The sequence below is a fragment of the Cottoperca gobio genome, unplaced genomic scaffold (genome assembly GCF_900634415.1).
Source record: "Cottoperca gobio unplaced genomic scaffold, fCotGob3.1 fCotGob3_215arrow_ctg1, whole genome shotgun sequence".
Lineage (NCBI taxonomy): Eukaryota > Metazoa > Chordata > Actinopteri > Perciformes > Bovichtidae > Cottoperca > Cottoperca gobio.
In genome coordinates this window covers 48,957-59,804 of record NW_021166850.1, presented here as the reverse complement: position 1 = coordinate 59,804, position 10,848 = coordinate 48,957, and positions in this window count along the sequence as shown.

The window sequence follows — 10,848 nt, the reverse complement described above, 5'->3', positions numbered from 1 at the left end:
GTATTATTATTATTATTATTATTTATTGTTCTAACTTTTGGGATTTAAATTCTCGGCCCGTAAGCAGGAAAGGGCTGAGAAAACAATGGCAGTAATGGTTCTGGTAGACTTCAGTAAGGTGCAGTACCGCCTTTGACCACACACTGACATGTACCTGTTGTGTGAACCCAGAGGGGCGCTGTTTCACTCTTTTTAGGATCAAATTAAAAGGGTTAGGGGTTCTCAATTACGTTTTGGGGGGATTACGGTTGATTTTGACGTATCACAATACGTTTGTAATGAAAGTCCACATAAGTCTGTGTAAGGAGGAGGTCAAGAAAATTGTTAAATATTTTAATGATAAAATGTTGGCCTGGTTTGTCACAGTACGGACGTCTTTCTGATTTTCTTTTCAATATTCATATTCTTTTCTGGCTAATGATGTTTTTGAACCAACCTGGCAACACTGGTCAGACCAGCCAGTAGCAACGTTGGCGAATATAGATTTAATATAATATAATATATAGAACATTATATAGAATTCAATACTGAAAATAAAAATTTCCCTCGAAACACAATTGAAAATGCAGTTTAGTTGTATGAGAACGTCATTTTGTGGGAGACTTTGAGGCTCTTTGGCTGCATGTTTATAAAACTACATTTCCCAGAGTCCCGAGCTTCTGTTCTGCAGCTTTGGTGTGGCCTTCACCGAGGTGATCATGTTGTAGTGACGTAGACGTGTGATGTTCATGTCGATGTTTTCATTACACATTTATACGTCTGCGTCGTCAGTTGATGGTCGGATGATGAAGCTCTGCACTGATGAAACTGCTGAACACTGTAAAGAATTATTGGTTTTTATTTGCTTCCTGTTTCCACTGTCGAGCGCTCAATAACTCTGACACTAACTGAGCTCTAATGATTTTACTCCACTAGTGCAGGTCATTCATGATCATGTGTGTGAGGATCCATAGAGACCTTCACTCTCAGCAGTTTATTTAACGCTGTCACAGATGCTCTAAACATCAGCTGAGATCTTCATCTGCTGATCCTCCAGACAAAAGTTCATTAAGATGATCTGCAGCTGACGGAGGCCGAGCTAACGTATCTAATTAAGCTAACTGGCTCAATAGTATCAGCAGCTCGTCTCAAATCATCCTTTATGATTTCCTGTCGGAGGCTCTGGTCTGCTCGGTGGCATTAAATTGCAACTTTTTTCAGAGGAGTTTGGTTTGTTGAAGATTCATTCTGTCTCTCTAGTACAACACATTGACAACATCTAAACAGCTAAATCTTATTTTATATAGCTGTCGTTCGGGCTCGTTTATACACAACCACAACTCTCATTTTTAAATGGTTTATTTTAATAAAGTAGCCTAATAATTATACCATCCATCCATCCATCCATCGTCTACCGCTTATCCGGGATCGGGTCGCGGGGGCAGCAGCTCCAGTAAGGAACCCCAATCTTCCCTTCTCCGGGCCACATCCTCCAGCTCCGACTGGGGGATCCTGAGGCGTTCCCAGTGAGGAGATATAATCTCTCCACCGAGTCCTGGGTCTTCCCCGGGGTCTCCTCCCAGCTGGACGTGCCTGGAACACCTCCCTAGGGAGGCGCCCAGGTGGCATCCTTACTAGATGCCCGAACCACCTCAACTGGCTCCTTTCAACGTAAAGGAGCAGCGGCTCTGCTCCGAGACTCTCACGGATGGCTGAGCTTCTCACCCTATCTCTAAGGGAGACGCCAGCCACCCGTCTGAGAAAACCCATTTCGGCCTCTTGTACCCGTGATCTCGTTCTTTCGGTCATGACCCAGCCTTCATGACCATAGGTGAGGGTAGGAACGAAGATCGACCGGTATATTGAGAGCTTTGCCTTCTGGCTCAGCTCTCTTTTTGTCACAACGGTGCGGTAAAGTGACTGTAATACCGCCCCCGCTGCTCCGATTCTCCGGCCAATCTCTCGCTCCATTGTCCCCTCACTCGCGAACAAGACCCCGAGGTACTTGAACTCCTTCACTTGGGGTAATGGCTCATTCCCTACCCGGAGTAGGCAATCCACCGGTTTCCTGCTGAGAGCCATGGCCTCAGATTTGGAGGTGCTGATCCTCATCCCAACCGCTGCACACTCGGCTGCGAACCGATCCAGTGACTGTTGAAGGTCACAGACCAATGATGCCATAAGGACCACATCATCTGCAAAGAGCAGCGATGAGATCCTCAGGTCACCGAACTGCAACCCCTCTCCTCCACGACTACGCCTCGATATCCTATCCATGAACATCACGAACAGGATTGGTGATAAAGCGCAGCCCTGGCGGAGGCCAACATTCACGGGAAACGAGTCCGACTTACTGCCGATTATCCGGACACAACTCTCGCTTTGGGCGTACAGGGATTGGATGGCCCTCAAAAGTGACCCCCTCACCCCATACTCCCGCAGCACCTCCCATAGTATCACCCGGGGGACCCGGTCATACGCCTTCTCCAGATCCACAAAACACATGTAGACTGGATGGGCGTACTCCCAGGCCCCCTCCAGGATCCTTGCAAGAGTAAAGAGTTGGTCCGTTGTTCCACGACCAGGACGGAATCCGCATTGTTCCTCTTCAATCAGAGGTTCGACTCCCCGCCGAACCCTCCTTTCCAGTACCTTGGAGTAGACTTTACCAGGGAGGCTGAGAAGTGTGATACCCCTGTAGTTGGCACACACTCTCTGGTCCCCCTTTTTAAATAGGGGAACCACCACCCCGGTCTGCCAACCCCTAGGCACTGTCCCAGACTTCCACGCAATGTTGACGAGGCGTGTCAACCAAGACAGCCCCTCAACACCCAAAGCCTTCAGCATTTCTGGACGGATCTCATCAACCCCTGCGGCTTTGCCACTGTGGAGTTGTTTGACTACCTCAGTGACTTCCATCAGGGAAATTGACGATGATCCCCCATCAGCTTCCAGCTCTGCCTCAACCATAGAGGGCGTGTTAGTCGGATTCAGGAGTTCCTCAAAGTGCTCCTTCCAGCGGCCGATAACCTTCTCAGTTGAAGTCAGCAGGGTCCCACCCTTGCTGTACACAGCTTGGATGGTTCCTCGCTTCCCCCTCCTGAGGTGCCGGATGGTTTTCCAGAAGCACCTTGGTGCCGACCGAAAGTCCTTCTCCATAGCTTCTCCGAACTTCTCCCACACCCGCTGCTTTGCCTCTGACACGGCAGAAGCTGCCGCCCTTCTAGTCCTTCGATACCCTGCAACTGTTTCCGGAGTCCTCCCGGATAACATAACCCGGAAGGACTCCTTCTTCAGTCGGACGGCTTCCCTGACCACCGGGGTCCACCACGGTGTTCGAGGGTTACCACCCCTTGAGGCACCTAAGACCTTGAGACCACAGCTCATCACCGCAGCTTCAGCAATAGAGGTTTTGAACATCGCCCACTCAGGTTCAATGTCCCCAACCTCCACAGGGATAGCTGAAAAGCTCCGCCGGAGGTGTGAGTTAAAGATCCCCAGGACAGGGGCTTCCTCCAGACGTTCCCAGTTCACCCGCACTACCCGTTTGGGTTTACCAGGTCTGTCCAGAGTCTTCCCCCACCCCTTGATCCAACTCACCACCAGATGGTGATCAGTCGACAGCTCCGCCCCTCTCTTCACCCGAGTGTCCAAAACATGCGGCCTCAGATCAGATGATACGATTACGAAATCGATCATTGACCTTTGGCCTAGGGTGCTCTGGTACCACGTGCACTTATGAGCATCCTTATGTTCGAACATGGTGTTTGTTATGGCCATTCCAAGACTAGCACAGAAGTCCAACAACAAACGACCGTTCGGGTTTAGATCAGGGAGGCCCTTCCTCCCAATCACGCCTCTCCAGGTGTCTCCATCGTTTCCCACGTGTGCGTTGAAGTCTCCCAGCAAGACTACGGAGTCCCCTACTGGAGCCCCCTGCAGGGCTCCATTCAGGGTCTCCAAGAAGGCCGAATACTCAGAACTGCGGTTTGGGGCATAGGCACAAACAACAGTCAGAGTTTTCCCCCCCATAACCCGAAGGCGTAGGGAGGCGACCCTCTCGTTCACCGGGATAAACTCCAACGTAGCGGCGCTCAGCCGGGGGCTAGTGAGTATCCCCACCCCGGCCCGACGCCTCACACCTTGGGCAACTCCGGAGAAGAATAGAGTCCAACCCCTATCCAGGAGTATGGTTCCAGAGCCAAGACTGTGCGTGGAGGTAAGCCCCACCAGATCCAACTGGTAGCGATCCACCTCCCGCACTAGTTCCGGCTCCTTCCCCCACAGAGAGGTGACGTTCCACGTCCCCAGAGCCAGCCTCTGCTGCCCGGGTCTGGTCCGTCGAGGTCCCTGACCATCACTGCCACCCGTGTGACAGCGCACCCGACCGCAGCGGTTTTTCCCATGAGTGGTGGGCCCACAGGATGGATGGATGGGAGGCACCACGTAGCTTCTTCGGGCTGTGCCCGACCGGGCTCCGTGGCAAACCCGGCGCTCGCTGTCGGGCCCTCCCTCTGGGCCTGGCCCCAGACAGGGGCCCCGGGCTTCCTCCGGGCAGGGTCTCTCCTTTCCTTTCCCTTTCTTTCATGAAGTTGTTTTTGAACAATTATACCACCAGCTATATATATATATATATCAATAATAATATAAAATATTAGGATTAGAAATCTGGTGAGCTCTCTGAGCTGCAGGTCGGGAGACTCGGGGCCTCGCACGTTTAGAAATAGACGGAATCGGAGTTTCGGGCTTCCGGTGGAATCGCAATGCATGCTGGGGGGTGGCGAACCTAGAAAAGTGAGCACCAACTCTCAAGGGCTGCCATATTGGATTTCTTCTCTACGTGTTTACATTGTATTTGGCTAGTTGTTAGTGTGTGATCATCGCTCTTCTAGTTCTGGGATTTGGACACATTGTGTGGTGAAAGGATGTTCAAACTGTGGGAGAAAGATAAATCAATGGGCAGAATCTCATTGTGAGTTTCACGATTACAAAGATTGTGACTGAGAGCCCCCGTTCAAACTATTTCCATTTCCAACAGCACTAACGAACAAAGACAGAAGGCTAGCATGGACCAAAGTTGTAAAGAGACAGGATTACAATGGGAAGTCTTGGAAGCCCAAGAAATCTTCATTTCATGCAAGTAAACCAACAAATGAATCCCTGATCCTGAACTCGACCTGGGGTGTGTCGTCTATCTACTTGATTTATATATTAACAAATGTACTTTCTATATATTGAGTTGTATAATAATGAACAAACACAAGTTAGGTATATATTTATAATAGCTTACCCTGCAACACAACTGCAATAAGCACTTATGATATCGCCAGTTTTCTTGACTGCGCAGATCCATGCCGAATGTGGCGTGTGGGAAACTTTCATTGAATGAGAACATTTAGCTTTCAAAAAGCAAAACTCAGAATCTGCGAGAGGATTGAAAGATATTTGTCTAAATGCTTTGCCTTCTTTGTATTCTTTCAAAGTTTGTTTATGAAACTCGACATGGTTCCCTGGGTGGTCAGACATTAAACATAATGTTATATCGCTGAGGTATATCGGCAGCCAAGAAGTCATGCTGTTGTTTTCAGTTCTGTTCCTGAAACCTTTAAATCAAAGCTTCGACTTTCCTCATCTGAACCTCATCATAAGAAAGGAGTTCAGAACTCATTGTAGAGCAGAAGCTTTGTTTACAACACGCTTGAAGAATAAGCTAAATACAATGTAAACACGTAGAGAAGAAATCCAATATGGTGGCCCTTGTAGAGTTGGTGCTCACTTTTCTACGCCCGCCACCCCAGCATGCATTGCGATTCCACCGGAAGCCCGAAACTCCGATTCCGTCTATACAGGAAAAGGCTTCAGGAAGCAGAGGAAGCTTTCATTGTGTCCGTCTGAGCCGAGGAGGAACGACAGAAAACTAGAAAAGGCGGGAAAGCAGAAACAATGTGGAGCAGAAAACAGCTGCTGAACACAGGAAGCTTCACCATCACTGCTGATTACTGAGAGTAGAAGAAGAAGAACAAGAGGAGCTCTGCTGCAGACTTTACATCGAAACACCAGGAAAACACGACTGCCTGTCTTATAGTGGGGGTTACGGAAGTTGTTTTGGTTGTTTTGTTGTTCCTCAAGACATGGTCCCAGCACATTAAACAGCCTCTAAAAACAAACTGTTGCTTTTAAGATTCTGTTTGTGTATGCTACGCGTTAAACAAACAAGATATTATTTGTTGTTTAAAGATCTTTAGAGGTGTTGGTAGGTGTATCTTGTTGCCTTTATGCTAAGCTAAGCTAACCTCGTTCTGACTCAAGCTCGGTACTGAACATTAGTGCAAGGATAAGCTGTACAAATTATAATAACGATATTAAAATGATATTTTTATTTGCAAAGATTAGATGTAATAAAGATATGAAAATGATAATATAAGCTGTAAATATCATGATAATAATGACGATATGAGAATATTAGTGCAAAAATAATAATATTAGTGAAACAAAAGTATAATGCCGTGTAGTATATGAGTAGGAGTGATTCAATGAACAAAGTCACGTGAAAGTCACAGTTTCTCCTCATTTGAATCCTGGAACATTTCTCTCATGTGCTCAGAAACCACAAATCCGACCCAGTCTATAAATTTACTGTTTTTTCCCCTCGCCCATGCGCGCTCAACCCACTGAGTCCCCACACGTCCGACAGTCCGTGAAGGCAGCAGCGCAGACAGCAGTCTTGACTTCTCAGCGCGCGGACACGCGACCCTCCACCGCTGCGGGGAAACCGCAAGAACGACTGCGAACAGCCAAGGTACTGGAAAGGAGGGTTCGGCGGGGAGTCGAACCTCTGATTGAAGAGGAACAATGCGGATTCCGTCCTGGTCGTGGAACAACGGACCAACTCTTTACTCTTGCAAGGATCCTGGAGGGGGCCTGGGAGTACGCCCATCCAGTCTACATGTGTTTTGTGGATCTGGAGAAGGCGTATGACCGGGTCCCCCGGGTGATACTATGGGAGGTGCTGCGGGAGTATGGGGTGAGGGGGTCACTTTTGAGGGCCATCCAATCCCTGTACGCCCAAAGCGAGAGTTGTGTCCGGATAATCGGCAGTAAGTCGGACTCGTTTCCCGTGAATGTTGGCCTCCGCCAGGGCTGCGCTTTATCACCAATCCTGTTTGTGATGTTCATGGATAGGATATCGAGGCGTAGTCGTGGAGGAGAGGGGTTGCAGTTCGGTGACCTGAGGATCTCATCGCTGCTCTTTGCAGATGATGTGGTCCTTATGGCATCATCGGTCTGTGACCTTCACAGTCACTGGATCGGTTCGCAAGCCGAGTGTGCAGCGGTTGGGATGAGGATCGCACCTCCAAATCTGAGGCCATGGCTCTCAGCAGGAAACCGGTGGATTGCCTACTCCGGGTAGGGAATGAGCCATTACCCAAGTGAAGGAGTTCAAGTACCTCGGGGTCTTGTTCGCTGAGTGAGGGGACAATGGAGCGAGAGATTGGCCGGAGAATCGGAGCAGCGGGGGCGGTATTACAGTCACTTTACCGCACCGTTGTGACAAAAGAGAGCTGAGCCAGAAGGCAAAGCTCTCAATATACCGGTCGATCTTCGTTCCTACCCTCACCTATGGTCATGAAGGCTGGGTCATGACCGAAAGAACGAGATCACGGGTACAAGAGGCCGAATGGGTTTTCTCAGACGGGTGGCTGGCGTCTCCCTTAGAGATAGGGTGAGAAGCTCAGCCATCCGTGAGAGCTCGGAGCAGAGCCGCTGCTCCTTTACGTTGAAAGGAGCCAGTTGAGGTGGTTCGGATCTAGTAAGGATGCCACCTGGGCGCCTCCCTAGGGAGGTGTTCCAGGCACGTCCAGCTGGGAGGAGACCCCGGGAAGACCCAGGACTCGGTGGAGAGATTATATCTCCTCACTGGGAACGCCTCAGGATCCCCCAGTCGGAGCTGGAGGATGTGGCCCGGAGAAGGGAAGATTGGGGTTCCTTACTGGAGCTGCTGCCCCCGCGACCCGATCCCGGATAAGCGGTAGACGATGGATGGATGGATGGATGGTATAATTATTAGGCTACTTTATTAAATAAACCATTTAAAAATGAGAGTTGTGGTTGTGTGTAAACGAGCCCGAACGACAGCTATATAAAATAAGATTTAGCTGTTTAGATGTTGTCAATGTTGTGTACTAGAGAGACAGAATGAATCTTCAACAAACAAACTCCTCTGAAAAAAGTTGCAATTTAATGCCACCGAGCAGACCAGAGCCTCCGACAGGAAATCATAAAGGATGATTTGAGACGAGCTGCTGATACTATTGAGCCAGTTAGCTTAATTAGATACGTTAGCTCGGCCTCCGTCAGCTGCAGATCATCTTAATGAACTTTTGTCTGGAGGATCAGCAGATGAAGATCTCAGCTGATGTTTAGAGCATCTGTGACAGCGTTAAATAAACTGCTGAGAGTGAAGGTCTCTATGGATCCTCACACACATGATCATGAATGACCTGCACTAGTGGAGTAAAATCATTAGAGCTCAGTTAGTGTCAGAGTTATTGAGCGCTCGACAGTGGAAACAGGAAGCAAATAAAAACCAATAATTCTTTACAGTGTTCAGCAGTTTCATCAGTGCAGAGCTTCATCATCCGACCATCAACTGACGACGCAGACGTATAAATGTGTAATGAAAACATCGACATGAACATCACACGTCTACGTCACTACAACATGATCACCTCGGTGAAGGCCACACCAAAGCTGCAGAACAGAAGCTCGGGACTCTGGGAAATGTAGTTTTATAAACATGCAGCCAAAGAGCCTCAAAGTCTCCCACAAAATGACGTTCTCATACAACTAAACTGCATTTTCAATTGTGTTTCGAGGGAAATTTTATTTTCAGTATTGAATTCTATATAATGTTCTATATATTATATTATATTAAATCTATATTCGCCAACGTTGCTACTGGCTGGTCTGACCAGTGTTGCCAGGTTGGTTCAAAAACATCATTAGCCAGAAAAGAATATGAATATTGAAAAGAAAATCAGAAAGACGTCCGTACTGTGACAAACCAGGCCAACATTTTATCATTAAAATATTTAACAATTTTCTTGACCTCCTCCTTACACAGACTTATGTGGACTTTCATTACAAACGTATTGTGATACGTCAAAATCAACCGTAATCCCCCCAAAACGTAATTGAGAACCCCTAACCCTTTTAATTTGATCCTAAAAAGAGTGAAACAGCGCCCCTCTGGGTTCACACAACAGGTACATGTCAGTGTGTGGTCAAAGGCGGTACTGCACCTTACTGAAGTCTACCAGAACCATTACTGCCATTGTTTTCTCAGCCCTTTCCTGCTTACGGGCCGAGAATTTAAATCCCAAAAGTTAGAACAATAAATAATAATAATAATAATACTTATATTATTGCACGACTCTTCTCCGGTACGCCACACTTAATTCACCATCTTAAAAAGAGCAAATCTGAAAATAAAAAGTCTGAAAAACATTCAGCAGTAAACACATTTTATTATCGTTCAGTCACATGTGTGTTTATGTGAGCTATAATTACATTAATTTAAGCTGCTATTTCTACACATTATGAAACATTCTCATCATAGCCTGGTTTATAAAATTATGAATTTACAAACACAGTGTTTTTAGTTTCAGATGCAAATAATAATAAATACAAAACTAATTTCTGCCAGTAGAAAATGATTGTTTACAGTCGTGCATTGAAGATTATCAGACATTACTAAATATCAATGCGAATACATTACCTAGATTACATGAAGGTTTGTAATCAGATGTTTTTCTTCAATAATAACTTTTTTAACAGAGATTAAAAATATAAATAATTAAAATGTATTATTTACATCTGAAATAGTTTTGGCCCCAAAAGAAGAAGAAAGAAAAGATTCAGAATTCTGTTGAACTTGGATTTTTAATTTGTTTTCCAGTCGAGAATTATTATTATTATTATTATTATTATTATTATTATTATTATTATTATTATTATTATTATTATTATTATTATTATTATTATTAATGGTGCATTTGATGTTGTGTCAGAATAATTGGAAAAATTTGTTCTGGACTAGAAAAAACGTGAATCATCTCCTTAAATCGGAACAACAACTGTGAAAGTCTGCAAAAGTGTTGGTACTCGTTGACATCATATTACGCAGAAACACGTGGGACGTAAACTTTTATTAATTCACATACTGCATATCTATTTTTGGCCGACATGTAGTTTGTATTACGTTGTTCGTTATTTGCTGTAACAAGTCAGGTAAAGAAATGTTCTGTTGGTTTTAAACACAAAGTTCTCCTCTCAGACATCTGACTGGACTCACTCAACATTTGTGGCTGCAGATTAAAAACATTTCACCGGCAGTGTATCTACTTAATTACGGAGCCTTTTCCGAGTTTAAAGTAAGAAGAAAATAACTTGGATATTCTCTCAGGTCAAAGTTGTACAATTACGAGACGAACTTAGAAATTCTCTAAAATTAAAGTCACAAATTACGAGAATGATATTTGAAAGTTGTAAATGTATGATAATAAAATCACAAATCTACGAGATGAAAACTTGAATATTGAGATTAAAGTTGTAAATGTATCAGCGTGGCTTCAGGTCGCAGGATCACCACGTCTGTATTTCTCTTTTGTTCTCTGTATGAAGAGCGTGTAGCTTTGAGGCAGCAGATTACAGCTGTGTACTATTTCAAGATGTTCAGTTCATCACGTTACGTTTGAGTGAAAGCCGACTAACACTAACAAGCTGCCATCATCACATCTACTTTCACTAAATTATGTTTTTCTTCTGCACAAATTCAAAAGGCGCCAAAAAACAGCAGGACGGACGTTT